Source organism: Podarcis erhardii (genome assembly GCF_964252035.2).
Source record: "Podarcis erhardii genome assembly, chromosome: 8".
Classification (NCBI taxonomy): Eukaryota; Metazoa; Chordata; class Lepidosauria; order Squamata; family Lacertidae; genus Podarcis; species Podarcis erhardii.
Window position 1 is genome coordinate 68,357,243 of NC_138499.1, and position 6,000 is coordinate 68,363,242.

Below are 6,000 nucleotides of genomic sequence, written 5' to 3' on the forward strand. Positions count from 1 at the left end.
TTCTTATCCGTAGACTACATGAAAATACTCGGATCCGTGTTAGATGTGACCGTTATGGGAACCTATCAAAGGAAATCCAAAGTTTCCATGGTGTCAAGCAAGGCTGTGTTCTTGCCCCTATTCTATTTAATTTCTACATAAACTCCTTAGTCAGAAAGATGGAGGATGCAAGTATTCATCCCCCAAACCTAAATAATATACCAATCCCAGTCCTTTTGTACGCAGATGATGCGGCACTTATTTCCTTCTCCTGTGTGGGACTAAGAAAACTTTTACGAGCTCTTACAGAGTATTGCGAAGCTGAACACCTAATAATAAATTACACTAAATCAAAAATTATGGTGTTCTCCAAGAGAAAACTCCGACATAAATGGAAAATTAATAACCAACCTATTGAGCAAGTAACATCCTTTAGATATCTTGGAATAATCTTTGATGAGAAGGGATCCTGGTGCCATCAGATTAAGAATTCCATTGCAAATGCGCAAAGATCTTCCAGAGCTATCATAAGTTTCTTCTATAGAAAAGGAGGTCAATATGTTCCTGCTGCCTCCCAGGTCTTTGTCGCAAAAATACTTCCACAACTGATGTATGGCACCCAGATATTTAATTGTCAAAAACTCAAGTCCCTGGAATCTGTACAAACTAAATTTTACCGCTCCCTACTAGGGTTACCTACCTGTGTTTCCAACACAGCCATTAGGCTGGAGGTAGGTCAACTCCCTATCAATGCCAGGATATGGATCCTGAAGATTCACTTCTGGCTAAAACTCATATTTTTCCCAGTGGGAGTGGCTCCCTTGACTCTATTAGACCCGTTCCAGTCTAAATGGAGATTGTTGCTCTATGAAAAATTGAAGGGCCTGGGGCTTTCCCCACAAGAACTTATAGCCTCAGGTTTTGAAAAGGCTAAAAGGATGGTGAGCCAGCGAATAGGAGATGTAGAGCTTCAGGACCATATGAGCAAGATAGATAAATATCCAGCTATCCAAGATTATGGAAAAGGGTTCAATCTAACATCATATTTGCTGGATTTACAAATCGCAAAATACAGGCGGGCGTTTACCCTTACCAGATTTGATGTACTGCCATCTGCCTTACTAAAGGGCAGATACGTGGGCAAACCCTATGCTGAACGAGTCTGCCCATGTGGTCTGAAAGAGGTGGAAACGGCTTCACATGTGTTGCTACACTGCGACCTCTATGGGGATATCAGGTCACTGTTTATTTCCCCTATCGTTCAGAAATTTCCAGGTCGATCTGAATCTCAGCGGCTGAAAATCCTACTAGGAGATAAAAACCCAGAAGTAACACTGAAAGTGGCCAAATTTTCTGCGGCTGCGATCAAGCGGAGGGCATTAGCTGTAAAAAAGTAAAAGACTTGACCCCTGGACAAGCCCCCTCATTTTTTAAGTCTATACATACATTGTAGTGCGTGTGTGCGTGTGTGTGTGTGTGTGTGTGTGTGTGTGCGTGCATATGTGTATTGCTTTTATGTATAATTTTACAATTTTTAATTGACACCATTACTCCCCTTGTAAACTACCGTTGTTGTTTTTTTTTTTTTCTGGTCTATGACCGTAATAAATTAATTTCATTTCATTTCATACACAAGCAAGTGCTAGCAATATAGAACCCCTCTAGCACAGTATTATGTACTCTATGCTGGCAGTGGCTCTCCAGAATTTTAACCCTACCTGGATATGCAGATATTTCCCGGACATATCTGGAATACTGCAGTTGGAAGCAGTGTCCAGGCAGAAATTGCAAAAAATGTCCTAGAAAATCCTAACGTATGGCAACCCATGTCGGGAGTGTCGTTTTTGCCACTTTTCCTTAAAAATAGGTCCTAAATGCCTTCTTTTGCAAAGTCTCCATAATAGCTCAACAACTTTGCTTAAAAATGCAAACAAAATAAGCTCAACAATTCCCCCCCCCCCAAAAAAGAGCTCAACAATTTATCTGTCTGGATTTTCACTGTTTGAAATATGGCAACCCTATCATGACCCTACCAATATTCCATCTTGGTGAGAAAAATACACAGTGGGTAGAAAGTTCATATTCTCTCTGCAAGAAGAGTTGGACAAGTGTTTCAAAAACTTTTAAAACCCCAGGGCACAGTTCTTTTCCTGCATAATAAATGAAAGCTCATGCCATTATTATTCTCAGTCATCTCCCTGAACAACTGGGTACACATTCTCCTTTCAATGATGGCCCTTCCCTCTCCTCAGTCAAGTCAGGTTTCAAGGTAGGACCATGCTTTCCAGACAGTGGTGATGTTTCTGGAGTTCCTCTGGGCCTGCCAGCTTAGTCCCACATTCTGTTCTCACAGTAGCCAGCCAGGTGCCTATGGGAAGCCCACAAGCAGAACCTATAACAATCTCTGGCAAGCAAGCAGCCTGATAAGCAGTAACGATTCTTCGTCAGTTTTATGCAAGTTTATTTACAAGAAAAACACACATTCAGAGCACGGCCTCCTGGGTGCTCTCATTAACAGTAGTTGCTCAGTCTGACTCACCATCTCTCTCCCAACAACAACAACAACAAGAAGAAGAGTTTGGATTTGATATCCTGCTTTATCACTACCCGAAGGAGTCTCAAAGCGACTAATATTCTCCTTTCCCTTTCTCCCCCACAACCAACACTCTGTGAGGTGAGTGAGGCTGAGAGACTTCAGAGAAGTGTGACTGGCCCAAGGTCACCCAGCATCCGCATGTGGAGGAGCGGAGATGCGAACCCGGTTCACCAGATTACGAGACTACCGCTCTTAACCACTACACCACACTGGCTCACAGGAAGAACACCAAAATCCCTCCTTTCTTCTCCTTTCCTTACGTCGTTCTCTGAGCTTCTTCTGCCTCCTAGTACGGGGACTGAATGGCTGGTCTGTCTCCTCCTCACTCCCAGAAGACACAGCCTCAGACTCTGGCTTATCTGCTAGTTGCCTGGCAACACTCAGGCCGACATCCAACTCTTCCTCTCCTTGGTAGCTAGTAGCTTCTTCCCTGGGAATGAGGAGGGCCGGGCTGTCCTCTCTAAACTCTTACAGACAGCTCTCTTTTGTAGAGTCGGCCCCTTGCTTGCTTAGCTCAATTTCTGAGGCTGACATCTCGATGTTGTGCTCGGGGGGGGGGGTATGTTCCTGACAGCACCTGAGTGCAACAGCACTCCTCCGATTCCCACAACTAGTGTACAGATGCAGACTGCCTTAGACAGTGGGGTCAGAAGAAGGCCATCACGACTAGAATGATGGGGTTACTCACCATGTGTGTTTCTCTGATTGTGAGGCAGGGTATGCAATTGTGCCACAGGGTTAGGAAATCACAGCAGTGGCAGACCTTGGGGTCTCAAATTTCGGCGGCACCCTGTACAATGCCAAAATCTAGCACCTGCCTGCCTCTCGCCCTCCGTTATGCATTATAGTTGTGGCGCCTGCTGCAGTGCCCTTGAGACTGCACCCAGTGTGACCGAACCAGTCGTGCTCCCCTAAATCCGCCTCTGACCATAGCCCACAGGAAACTGTATCCTGTTCTTTGTATGAATATGTCAAGCAAAGAATTGCTTACCACATACTTCCTGTTAACGTAAGATAGCATTTCCTAGGTTTAATCATCTTGGGACACATGTCTTCTTGAACCTAGCACTTTTGTAAATATCAGGCGGCTTGCCACTGTTCCTTCCTTGACAAACACTTAACTCAGGCACACCAGAGAGGTTGTCCCAAGCTCTCAGCAGAATTTGCCCTGGAGAACTTTGGGCTGGGCCGCTTTGGGAGAAGTGTTGCCATCCATAGTGCTTGGCTGATTCCTTTGTTTCACGGCTTATCTATCCATTTGAAGCATCTCGTTCTTGTCCTGTCAGGTCTAGTTTTGCCTCTCACGCTGCTTATAGTTTTCTAACAACAGGTCTTGCCATTCACAGTTCAGTTCCACCCAACTAAGCTAGCTATGTACTGTATTGCACTCTGCCCAACCTTTCACAGGTTACGTCTTGTAAGATGGCTGTGGGAATAGCCCCTGCTATAGGCTAATGGCATGAAGGAGGCCCACGTGCAGTTGGCCCTGCTTCTGAGGTTGTATGAGGTTTAGGGTGTGGCTCAGTGGTAGAGCATCTGCTTTGCATGGAGGAGGACACAGGTTCAATCCCCACAATCTCCAGGTAGGGGTTGGAAAGAGCTCCTGATAGCTCCATCAGTCAAGCATGAGACTCTTAATCTCAGAGTCGTGGGTTTGAGTCCCACGTTAGGCAAAATATTCCTGCATGGAAGGTGGTTGGACTAGATGATACTTGTGGTCCCTTCCAACTCTGCAATTATATGATTTCTGCCCTGAAACCCTTGAGAGCTGCCGCCAGTCTGCATAGGCAAAACTGGCAATACTGACTCACACACGTTCCTATATGACCCCCTCACCCTGAACCCCAACATCCAGGGGGTTGGACTAGATGACCCTTAGGTGCCTTCCAACTCTTATGATTCTATGATCCATGTGTGGACCTCTGAGTGAGGAAGCCTTTGCACCTAGACCTCTCTGTGTGTTTATTTCTTCAGGACTCTGTGCTCAGAGGCTTCATAACCCCAAGGTTCTGAGGTATCTATGAAACCTTATCTAGAACAAAATGAAACACCATCCACGTACAAGAGATAAGTACTAGCAGGCTTGGCAGAAAACCCCAGCTTGCAGAGGTGCAAAGCTTATTTAGTGGAAATCCCTACAGGTGTAGGAATCCCAGAACATCCCAACGGGGACTGAGATTGCTCAGTAGGCATGGAATATTCACTATCTGTGAGGAGAACCAGGTGAGAGGCAGAAGGAAGAAAAGTATGGAGGAAGGCATGACTGGAGAAGTCAGTGAGTACATTGTGCTGAAGGTCCCAACTGTATAATATATTTTCTATTTTCTCTTTCTAAAGGCAGGTTACCTTTGGCTTGCTGCCTTTTTCTGACTGAAAATGGACCATACACACCCTCTACTTAATAATAATAATAATAATAATAATAATAATAATAATAATAATAATTTATTTATACTCCACCCATCTGGCTGGCTTTCCCCAGCCACTCTGGCCGGCTTCCACCAAATATTAAAAAGGCTCGTGGAGGGAAAGCTCACTATCCCTCTGTGCCATTGGTTCCCTTGTCATATCACTCTTACCATCAAGAACTTTCTCCTCATATTAACACCACCTAACTCTCCCCTGTTGCAGTGTAATCTCATTAGATCTAGTCCTGCCTTCTAAGTCATATTCACCTCTAATAGATCACATTTTGATGTGGTTTTTGTGAAAGTTCCCTGTTGAACTGCCGCAATCTTAAGCATATTTACTTGGGAGTAAGTCCCTTTGAACACTGTGGGGTTTACTTCTGGATAAATATGCACCGGATTCGATTGTAAACTCTGTCTCTGATGCAGATTGATCTTAAGACATGCATAAACCTCAGCAAAAACAGAGAAAAGATGAGAATTGTAGTTTTACATACCTCGTTTAATCCAGCTGTTAAAGCAGGCACTCTCTTCACTCAAGTGTAAATCTAAGTGCAAGTCAGGCTGATTATATAGGATTTCTCACCACTCCCAGTGAAACTTTCCTCAGTAGGTGTGATGCAATATTCATTTGTCCTAAGGCTGTGATCCTATGGAATGATTGAAGCATCTTAGGCAAGAGTCGGTGACCTTAAAAAAAAATAAATGCAAGCATGACATCACTGTCATAGAAATATCAGTGTTTTCCTGCTGCTATGCTGTGGGGCTGATACACAATGTATCACCGGGTCTTTGAGCAAGAGCTTTCAAAGCAGTTTTTCCCCTCTGTGAAATGTGGAAAATCTCTTGAATTTGTCACCTATTAAATATTGAGATGGCAGTCCTCAAATACACACGGATATGTCGATACATGCAACAAATATGAACATTTCTCACAGGTCATTGTTGTTTAGTCATTCAGTCGTGTCCGACTCTTCGTGACCCCATGGACCAGAGCACGCCAGGCACTCCTGTCTT

General features: G+C 44.3%; 1 protein-coding gene across 1 annotated transcript in view; it reads right to left on the reverse strand.

The window, feature by feature from the left end:
- LOC309349255 (uncharacterized protein) overlaps window positions 1–5,530 on the reverse strand; it is a 43,361-nt gene extending 37,831 nt beyond the window's left edge. Inside the window, exon 1 of the mRNA XM_081875000.1 lies at window positions 5,481–5,530. The gene's annotated coding sequence lies outside the window, so the exon portion shown is untranslated. The remainder of the gene's footprint in view (window positions 1–5,480) is intronic.
- Between the last annotated feature and the right edge of the window lie 470 nt (window positions 5,531–6,000).